Below are 11,350 nucleotides of genomic sequence, written 5' to 3' on the forward strand. Positions count from 1 at the left end.
TACTTAGATTTTACAATAGTCTAAGTAAAAGTAAACAATACCTTTAATATAGTGAACAAATAATAATGTAGATGGAGTAATAATTGATTGAAAAAAATTACATAACTAGGCATAATTCACTACTATATATACTATTATTATCTATACTTTTAAATATTATGTCTCTTACCTCTAATTAAGAGCTTTCTATTATATATCGAAGAAATATACTTAGATACATGTATTTTTGATATCATATATGTATAAATAAAAAAAAAGTCGAGCGAGATAGAAGAGGGAGGTGAGCAAGTTTCATATGTGTCGAAAATATATATGAGTCGCACTAGATACACCAAATATAAGTATATGTATGTATATGGTGTGATTCACATGAATATCAGATACCGTATACATGAGAGAGCGGTGAGCAAGAAGGAAGAGAGGCGAGAAAGGCCAGTGACATTTGTTATATTTCTTATGAATCCACTAAGATACAATATATTTAAAACAAATTACACCTAATTTTAATATATATATACAAAATATATGTAACTAGATATACTTCGAGTTACCAAAATATAATAAAATAAATAATATTCCAAAGTGAAATATATCTAACTGATTAACTCCTAAAAAAAATAGGAGTTTAAGTTATCTTAATTAATTTGAACTGACTGACCCATTAATATTCCCTGTGGACAATAATATAATCCTTCACAAGAAAAAGAATCTTAAATAAGAACTAGCTAGGTTCTAAATTTAGAAAATTAGGTCAAATGTCAAAACTAACAAGAAAAGAATAATCAAAGGATGCTAAGGAAGATACATTAGTGTCTCCAAATAGCTTAATGGTCTAATCCTTGCACCTCTAGATTAAGGAAAAAAAGAGTGAACAGGTAATAAAATTTGCATGTAAAATTAAATATTTATTTTTAATATAGTGAATAAATAAAATAAAATATAAAATGTAAATATTATTCTAATTTATATATTTTCTTTTCTACAAAAATTTCAACGAAAAATTTATCAAATTCGATTCTAAAAATTATAAAAGTTTAACTCATTAGATTAAAACTCGAACTATGTTTGTATTTGCATGGAGGTACGTTGCCCCTAGTGGCGTTGGATCGAGATTACAATGTACAGGTTTTGCGAGAACTCAATTATTTTTGCCTAGATTTTTATATATTGAAAAATCCACTAAATATTTGATTATATAAATCTATTATTATTACTCATTAACTTGAGATTGTTTACCGATATTTGTAAATTTTAAATTCTGAATACGCCGCTGACTACGTAATTCCCCCCACCCCACCCTATCCCACTATGCCGTATATACTAGCCTGAAAAGTTGTCTACTGGTACACTACTTTTTTTATAAAAAATAAAATAAAATTATGAGTCCAAATATAATATAAGCGTTCATTGGTGACTTTTAGAGTACTCACCAATAAGACTAATGTGAAAGAGATAATTGAAATTTCTTCATTAATATTAATTAAAGATTTTAAAATAATTGAAATTTCCTGATTAATTTTAATTTATGATTTCGAGTTTCAAAGCCTTGAAAAGAAATTCTTCCGTTGTTCGAATTATCATCGTACTAAAAAAATGAGATTAATAATATATGAATTTAAATTTAATTAGATTACATATAAATTATATCGAACACCAAAATATGAATAATAAAACAAATGTTAGAGTGACGGACTGATAAATTTGACTACTGTATTGGCTCTTCTATCTGTATGTGACGTGCATATAAACAAGTTGTTTTGTGTTTTATCTAAAGAATGATATATTGTTATTTTATCCTATAATTCTTATCAAATATGTAACACAATCAAACCAAGTGTCATCTTATTATATATACTCTATATTTTTGAAATATATATAGTTCGAATTGAAAATAATAAAATAATTTTAATTGAACTAATAAAATATGCATGTCATAAAATTTGTCTTTAATTATAAGCAAACCCTAAGACGACTTGATACAAACTCAATAACAATCGACTAGACAAGAATTTATTATTTGATAGGTATACAAGGAAAATTTATTTCAATTTTGTGATGATTATTATAAATGCCTAATTACAATTTTTTTCAAATGAAAGTACATAATAACTTGTATCGTATGACTTTTCCGATTTCAGAATATATGAATTAATCTCTAGTTCATTCCTCGTCATAGTCTTTTTCATATTTAAAAGTTTTAAAAGGAGGATTATATTCCACATCTTGAATTTTGCATGCATTTATCTATAATATATAGGAAATGTGCACTCAAAAAAAGTATAGTACACTCTAAAAAGAATCAATTAAATATTTACATATAAGATTTCTTCGAAAGACTTCAAATTTGTGATACTCAGACTCTTCAAAATCATTATTAGGAATTAATGTGTTGACTTCTTTAATAATGATGCATATTCTGAGAATTCGATATTATATTTTTAAAGAATTCAAGAAAAATTAGGAAATATTGTGAAAAAATCAAACTTCCATTAAAGAGTAGAAGCAAATGAAAGGTTTTCATAAAAATTACCATAAAATCGAAAATGAAGTTTTAATTCTAAACATACCTAATTAGCAACATAAATTTAATTACAAGCATATACTTCTTGTGTGTATGTATTTCTGGTACGGTTGCAAATACCTAATTAGCAACATAAATTTAATTACAACCAACTGGAAGGACAATTCAAGAGCTATATCACAATGTAAATAACTTTTATATCATAATTGTTAATTTAATTTTAACAAGTAACTTCACGTTACTATTTTCCAATTTACTTATCTCACATTTTACCTATCTTAGACAGCCTAAAATAACATAAACAAAGTTTAGATATTCTTCAAGAGTAAATACATATCACCCCCATCAAAGAAAAAATAATAAAACTGAATTATAATGAAACCCTTAAACATGACTAAAGTACTATAACAAAAAAATTAAAGAAGAAGGTAATAAATAATGTGATTTTATCTTTGTGTATATTACAAATTATATAACAAAAAAAGAAAACTTACCCCTTTCAAATTTAATTTCATACAAGTATCAACAATTAATTAGGAGAAAATAATAATTAGCCATTCATTGCCGCTGCAGCATCATCAAGATTCTCACAACAAATAATAATCAATAGAGCCAATATATAGGAGAAAATTAATTAATTAATTAATTACTTTCACCCCAAACATGGAACTCTATATTTTATATAAATCTATGTGAATCTTGAAGATGCTGCATCTGCAAAAATTGACTGAAAAAAACCCTAAGGCTTTGGAAAATAAAATTGAAGATTTATTGGAAGAAGAAAAAAAGAGAGGAGAAAGGGAGAGATGGATGATCAAATGAGTCTAAAGAGGGTTCTATAAATAGTACTTAGGAGTGGAATAATAACACACGAAAAAAAAAAGAGTTTAATTATATACCTGGTAAAAACAATTTTTATATTGTCACATCATATTTTTATTTGTCATAGTAAGTAATATGTCTTATTTTTAAGATTTTAAATAACAATTTTTAAATATATCAATTTATCCGTAGATATTCTTTGGATGACTTGATGACTGATGTAACATTATATTTTGAAATATAGTTTAAGGTATTTACAATGATAGTGTTTATTCTATCATATTGTTTAGAGGCTTAATTTTATATGTATATATATATATATATAGATTATAGAGTAATGTAATAATAATTACACCATCATATCACCTTTATATATGTTGTAATATATAATTTGTCTTATTTTCAAAATTAGTAACTTCATATTTTAAGACGATTTGCTTGTGTGTAATATATTTTTTTACATAATATATACTTATAACTTAATTAATTGATGATTAAAATATGTCTGTATGTGAAATTAACATTTTTATTAAAGGTGATTAAAAAATATGAAGAAGTAAATGCGCAGAAAACCCAGTAAATAGATTCAATATCTTCTATTTACCTTTAAAAAAAAGGAAATTTTTACATATAACTGATTTTTCGTTAAAAAATTGATCAAATGAACCTTGTATATAAATGTAAAACTAAGTATATTTGTTAAGAGTTATAGTGAAGTAAGAAATTCTTAATTCATTCTTAGTCAAAAATTTCATATTCGAGTCACTTAGATATAAAGTCGCGTTTGTTAGCATTTTACCTTATGGATGTTGTGCGTTATAAGTGTATAGAACTCAAAATTTTAATTTTAAAACTCAAAATTTTAATTTTAAAAATAAAATAGGTGTAGTAACAGTTAGACATCACAATCCATAGGTTACCAAAAAACTTAGAATTTTTTTTCTGAGTCATCTCAATTTCCACATTCTGCACATAAAATTATTGCTACTTATTATGGAAAAATAATAATTTACCAAGTAAAAGGTGACGTTTAGGTTTAGAATATTTGTTGCGTCCTGTACAAGATGTTTTCAAAATTGACATCCTTATTTATGGGAAAATTGACGTCTCAACTTTTTTCAATAGTTTTTAAGGTTTGTTTGTGTTAATTCTTTCGTTTTAACTTTAAAACGTGTTACTAGGATTTAAGACTTGTTTACTTATATATTCAACGTTATCTTTTTAGTGTTTCGTTGATATGAGATTCACCTAGAGTATTACGTGTACATTCTTAGTGATCCAACATCTTCCATGAGGATGCAAGCGAAGTGGCTATGATACAATACGTAAAGTCGACCCTGATCTAACTATTAGGATATTATACTCTTCTTTGGATTTAGATAAACAATATCTGATTATTGGATTTTAATTTAAAAGACGCCTCAATAATTGTTTCTTAAATCATTTTTACAAGATCTCTAACTTTCTTCTCCTATTTCAAAATGAGATACAGTTCAGTGTCCTCGTATTTTTCCCACCAACGTAACCGACAAATACTCTATTAATAATATTATCCTTTTTGGGCCTATCACTCTATTGCTTATAAGTAGCCAATATAATAAGCTTACAAAGCTTAGGGAAATCCCCTTTTAGGGTATGTTCTTTTAATATGTTCGGATGGTTTAAAATTTTAGAAATATTTTCTCTAGAAAAAATAATAAATTTCTTAAAAATAAAAAAATAAAATAATTTCCCTAGTGAAAATAGAGAAAACGTATTTCACAAGTATCATTCCAAATTGAATATGTGTTTTCTCCGCACCTCATCTCACCTAGTATACCCCATCCCCATTACCTCATAAGTCATGGTCTCAATACCACCTTTACCTCTATCTCCTATAATATTCGTCTAGATCATATAAAATGATTCATTTTACTTATATATCGTAACGAAAAACAATTTATTTTTGTAAAAAATTATTCTATAACACATCCTAATTAGTTTCTATTATAAGCACTTTTAACCTCCCACAAAATTTTTGGCTTTTTGTAGTGTTTTACTCTTTGTAAAGTTAACGTCAAGTATAAGAACTTTTTGAAATTGACATCCATATTTATGGGAATAAACGTGTGAAACTTTATCATCTTTTCTAAGACTTGCTTGTGTCAAGACTCAAGAGAATAAGTATTTAGAGGAAAAAGAAATATACAATTCTCTTTTATCAATTAATGCTATTATATATTTTTTTAATATGATTATGTAATAATTGACTTGATAATATAACTTTTATTTACATCGTGAAATTTTATATATATAAGGTTATTTTGGAGTTCCACGAAATAAATAAATAAAACTTGACATAGAATTTATGAACAACAATATACTGTTGAATCTCTTTATATATATATATATATATAAAGAGATTCAACAGTATATTGTTGTTCATAAATTCTATGTCAAGTTTTATTTATTTATTTCGTGGAACTCCAAAATAACCTGTAATTGCTGGGATAATTTTTGGCACAATCACTATCCTTCGAGTTAGAACTTTGTGGTGAGCACTTTATGCACACTGAATATACATTTAATATATAATAATTTGTAAACCACACGAGAAATGTAACTCACTAGAAAAGCCACATGAGACAGATTCGACTCAGACACCCAATGTGATGGAGAATCACCGTATAATTTTCGGTTCTTAATGCGGTACATATATTATCTTTTTGGACGAACATAAAATTAACATAGTGATATTATTAATCAACATCTAACCTCCATTATGTGGTGAAAAAACTTAAAAGCCTCCAAAGTAGTTAGTTAAATACCAACAAAATAATATCGACCATGATATTCTGAAGTGCTAATATTAGGGAGAATGGTACAACGGGTGAATTATTATAGAGAAAAAGATATTGTTTTTTTTTGGAAATTTTGAAAATAACCTTTTTACCTTCGTAAAATAAAAATAAGGTTTATTTGTACTCTAATCTCTCCGAATAGCAATTTTGAAATTACACTAATATGATGTTGTTTTGGGCCACAAAGTCGTGAATCATTAATTTTGAGTTTCTAGCTTTTTAATTACAAATTTTGAAATCAAGCCTGTCATAACGGAGAAAATCCTATTAGACGTGTTGCTTTCAAAAATAAAATCTATAATTTACAAATTTAATTTTAATCTAACTTTAATACGAATATTAAACATTAACATGAAAGTTAATTGAAAAAAACCAAAAGCACATGCAAAACTATTGTACCAAATGACAAAACCCAAACATAGGTGGTTGGATTTTCGAAAATGTCAAAGGTTTGAAGTTGATGAAAGATTAAATCAACAAAGTCTAAAAGGAAATGATGTTGTCTGGATATATGCATTAAACATTGAGGCAATATAATGCACCATAATTTCATCGTACTACTTTTTGTTTTTTTACTTTTTAGTTTTTTACTATTGCTCTAGTAGAGTTAGGTCCATGTTTCAACATCTCTCCATTTTTCCGATTTTCATTCGATGCTCGTTATTTATTTAAGAATCTGATAAATATATATTTATGTAGAAAAATTTCCCGTTAAAAAGTAAAATGCGCTTTTATAAAGAAAACTTACAAATTAAATGCAGGGTCGATATATGATTGTGTATCGGTCGGTTCAATTCTATTTTAAAATATATAGGTTTAACTTATTGATTATCAGTTTGAAGAGATGTCACACCTTTATAGAAACATTAAGATATTGACTTATTAATTATTGGTTCATCTGTTATCGGTATAACCCTTAAGATTTGACACAAAATATATTAATGGAAATCACTTAGAAATAAGGTGACAAATCGAAAGAAATCATGTACACGAGTTCACAAGTTGTATCTTACTCAAAAGTAAACACTTTTACATTGTAGAATAACCAAGATTTTTTTGAGATAGCCGGAAATAAAAGTAGGAACCTAAACTCTAAGTCAAGGACTTTATATAAAAAAATGGTTTAAATATAATTATTTATTTTACTATCGGATCATCGGTGAACCCGTTAAGAAAAAACCTCAAATCGTTAAGAAGCAATAATCTGATTAAAAAAAAATCAAAACCTTATTTGAATCGCTAAACCAATAACTCATAATAAATATATCAATAACCTTTTTTCGCTTCAAATTTTTTATTTTAATTCGATTTTAAACCGCCCCATGTCGACATGTCTGATATATTTCATAGATGAATCTATGGATTTTTTTTGGTTATAAAGCTTATACATTTTAACTTATTTTTTGTTTTTGTATTTGCGATACTTGGAAAAAAATTGACATGAATATATATTCCTTTTATATACTTTCTATTTTCTTTTTTAGTTTGTCCAAAAAAAAATGACACCTATATTTATGTATTAGGAATAGTTTAATTTGAATTATTTTTATTTTATTTATAATAAAATAATTTATGGTCAAATGGAAATATCATCGATATACAATTTGTTTTAAATCAGATGTTATAGAACTCCTTCGCTATCTTTTAAATTTGTGGCAAGTCAAATACCAGCACATTAAAAATGACTGGAATGGATATTTTATCTTCAACTTTGACATATAAATTTGAACTCTTATTTGATGTTAATCATTTTCTTTTATAATCCTTCTCATAATTAAATTGAGACTCGCGAGATTAAAGTTAATAATCGCGAATATGAAATTTCAAACATATCGGGTTTCAAGTTAGGTTCTACCAAGCCCACTTTTAGGCCCAAATTATAATGGACCAAACCAAAGTGTTTGAAGCCCTAAAATTTATTTTTTCAGAGCCCAAGTTTATTAGACCATTCACTCTTCAAAGTTGCTTACCCTTAATTAAGCCTAAATCTTTGTGATTTTTCCCTTTTTCTTTAATAATAAGTTACATATTTTGATCGGTCGATTAAAAAAAAACAATAACATTCACTTGCTAAATATATAAAATATTATGTATAAGAAAATATGTTAATATACAAAAAAAAAAATGAATATATTAGCTCTTATTTTTGTGGATGACTTTTTTTTTTTCTTATTAGGCACAAAGTACATTTGAAACACTTAAACCAAAGCAAATCATCCTCTTGACAATGAAGCATTTCTGAAGATTGATTTGTATATCTAGCTGAATCCTCTCGAGAGCGTTGAATTCAGAAATGAGCTTTACAATATTCAATTCAGATTTAGTCGGATTTAATATAGGTATCAAATATTGTATAGAAAATACATTAAAAAAACTATTTGTATATTTATTTTCTCCTTTTTTCTGTTAAGGAATGATTAATCTCATTTGTTTCAAAATACAAAGTTACTAATTAAAATAAAATAATAAATTATATGAATAAGAAGCAAAGAATTCCTTTACTTCACTTCATAGCAAAAGTTTAAGGCCGATCCAATTTTATTTTATTATAATGATGATCTCGAGTCAATTGTGCATACTTTCACTAATTTAATAGGTTAATTTGTTATCTTTCACTAGCACAGGTGTCAGGTGATCGTCAACACTTAGACAGAGAAGAGAATTTTTTTATTTCCGCTGGACTTTAATCTTCGCATCCTTAATGTTCTCAATTCACTTCCTCGACAACTAAGCCACAATCTTTGGATAAAAATATTAGTGGCGAATTCAAAATTTTACGTTTCTAGACTACAACCATTTAAAAATGGTATAAATGTTGCCTAATTTTTAAAATGCTTTATTTACTATTAATAAACCATACAACTAGTGCTCTATATACTACCTGAATTTTCAAGTGAAACAATGAAAAGACAACCACCATTTCACATTTCAAAATATTAATTTTAAATTTAACCTATTAGGTAACAGAGTAACCAATCCATTAACAAACTAAAAAAGTTCTATAATTGAGAATATTTTGTAAACTAAAGCATAAAATCCTAAGTATGCTCTATCATATTCCCACTTTGCTTAATTAGACATTATTTATGTAGTTTAAATATGTTCAAAAGTTTTGGCATTATTTATTATGTCAAGAAAGATTCCACTCATTTGTCTCTTTAATTCATTTGAATAAAATAATTACTAAGCTTGAAAATGGGGCATCTAAGTTCTAATGATATACTCTCTTTGTTTCTGACTTTCGAATTATCCGATGCAGTTTAACTTGACATAAAATTTTAGACAAAAAAAAGAGTTTGTCTACGAAGCTTTGCTTCTCCCCCTGTAGTCGTAATACTCGTTGTCGCTACTTTGATTCAAAAGGTAACCGACGGTTCCCGATTTTCTCCGCTTTCCGCAAATTCTATAGGTATAAATTTGATTAATCAAAAAGAATGTGAAACAAACTCGACCCTGTACATCTGTAACAGTGACAATGGTATTATTGAAACTTGCTTGAACATGAATAACTCCCCTTGGTATTCTACGTGCACCGTGAACTAATACGTCCATTCCGACGCGAACTAATTTTCGATATAGCTTTTGCCATATTTTATCATCTCGTAAATATGAGTCAGAGATATATGGATATATCCAAAAAAAGAATTTGTAGTTATTTAACTTTTGAAACTTATTTTAAAATATGTTAATTTCATTATTATGACTAAAAGCTTTGTGTTAAGAGATAATCGGAAGTTATAAGCTAGATAGATATTTAATTAGTGTTAAGAATATGTTTAATTTTTGAACTCTCCCACAATTTAGTCATGTTGGAAAAATCCTATCATTTTTTTAAAAAAAATTATAGAAGACTTGGATAATAGTGTGAGAAAAATGCAAAACTCAACACAAATCATGTCTTATCTTATGAAAAAAAAGACATGGTTTGTGACCTAATCTTCATAATTAACTGCTCACCTAATATTCTTAACTTCTTCAATCAACTAATTATCACCCATTAATTAATCTCCTATAATATAATAAGAGTTCATGACCAAATTTCTTTTTCATCACCCAATAGACCAACTCTTATCACCATTTGTTGACATAATAACCCAACGATACATGTTGTGATGGGAATTGGGATGGTTGAAATCCATACATCCTCAATTAAAAGTATCGGTTTCGAGTTTTAGGAATGAAAAAATCTTGTCAGGGATACCGTCCTAGGAATGACATCGCAAAGTGCAAATTCAAATTTTATCAGATTTCAATACAAATATTAAATATCGAGTGAAGAAAAAATAACATCCACCTTACCATCCACGAGCAACCAAGAGGAAAAAAAAGATTTAAAAGTTCACATGCTTGAACTAAAAGTCAAAATTTAGGATGATGGCGTTATATTTAAGCATATATTTGTTAAAATTTAGGATGATGGCATTATATTCTTGATCCATTTACCAACTCTGAAAGGAGAGCTCGATGCACTAAATTTCTGCTAGGTTCTAAGATTAGGGAATCAAAATCGCATTGAGTTTATTGTAGTAAAAGCAAGCCATGTGCGAGGTTGAACCACCGAACCATATTGGATCTCGGGGAAAGACCGAACCACATTGGATCTATTATACGTAGCACATTTTTACAAGGTTGGATCTGAGTTATAGTAATCGAGAGATTCTTAAGGACCTCTATGGGCCCGAGTTAGCACCTTACATGTCGTGCGTTCAACTTACACATCACGAGTTGTGCTCTTACGACTAGACCAAAAATGGACGTGAAAATCAACTCGTACCGTTACGCCTAGGCATCTTTCCCATCACTATTGTTGAATATGAATTATAATATTAAAACCTTAGAATCGTTCTCGTTTGTATAAATAAAAAAGTTGCAACGACTTAGCAACATATAGTAGATTAATCTACTTGGTTAACAAGTTTGTTAAAGGCATGATTTTAATAAGACAAGTCAACTAATAAAGAGATATAAGCAAAGTACATTTTCTCCTAGGAATAATAATAAACTCATCATAAAGTTGACAAATTCAACATCAATTCCAAATACTATTAAGTATGAAGTTAATCCAAATCATACTTCTAGAAAGTAGATGTATCTTTGTTATAAGAAACGCAGATAAGTATGTGTCATCCAAGACCAACAATCTAAGCACGAATAACAAATATATAAG

At 27.2% G+C, this 11,350-nt stretch overlaps 1 non-coding gene across 1 annotated transcript; it reads right to left on the reverse strand.

Annotated features, from left to right (window-relative positions):
* Positions 1-3,083: 3,083 nt before the first annotated feature.
* On the reverse strand, positions 3,084-3,238 carry MIR172c (microRNA MIR172c). Its single transcript, NR_161753.1, has one exon. It is a non-coding gene; the product is annotated as a microRNA MIR172c (primary transcript).
* Between the last annotated feature and the right edge of the window lie 8,112 nt (positions 3,239-11,350).

The sequence above is a fragment of the Solanum lycopersicum genome, chromosome 4 (assembly GCF_036512215.1).
Source record: "Solanum lycopersicum chromosome 4, SLM_r2.1".
Taxonomy (NCBI): domain Eukaryota; kingdom Viridiplantae; phylum Streptophyta; class Magnoliopsida; order Solanales; family Solanaceae; genus Solanum; species Solanum lycopersicum.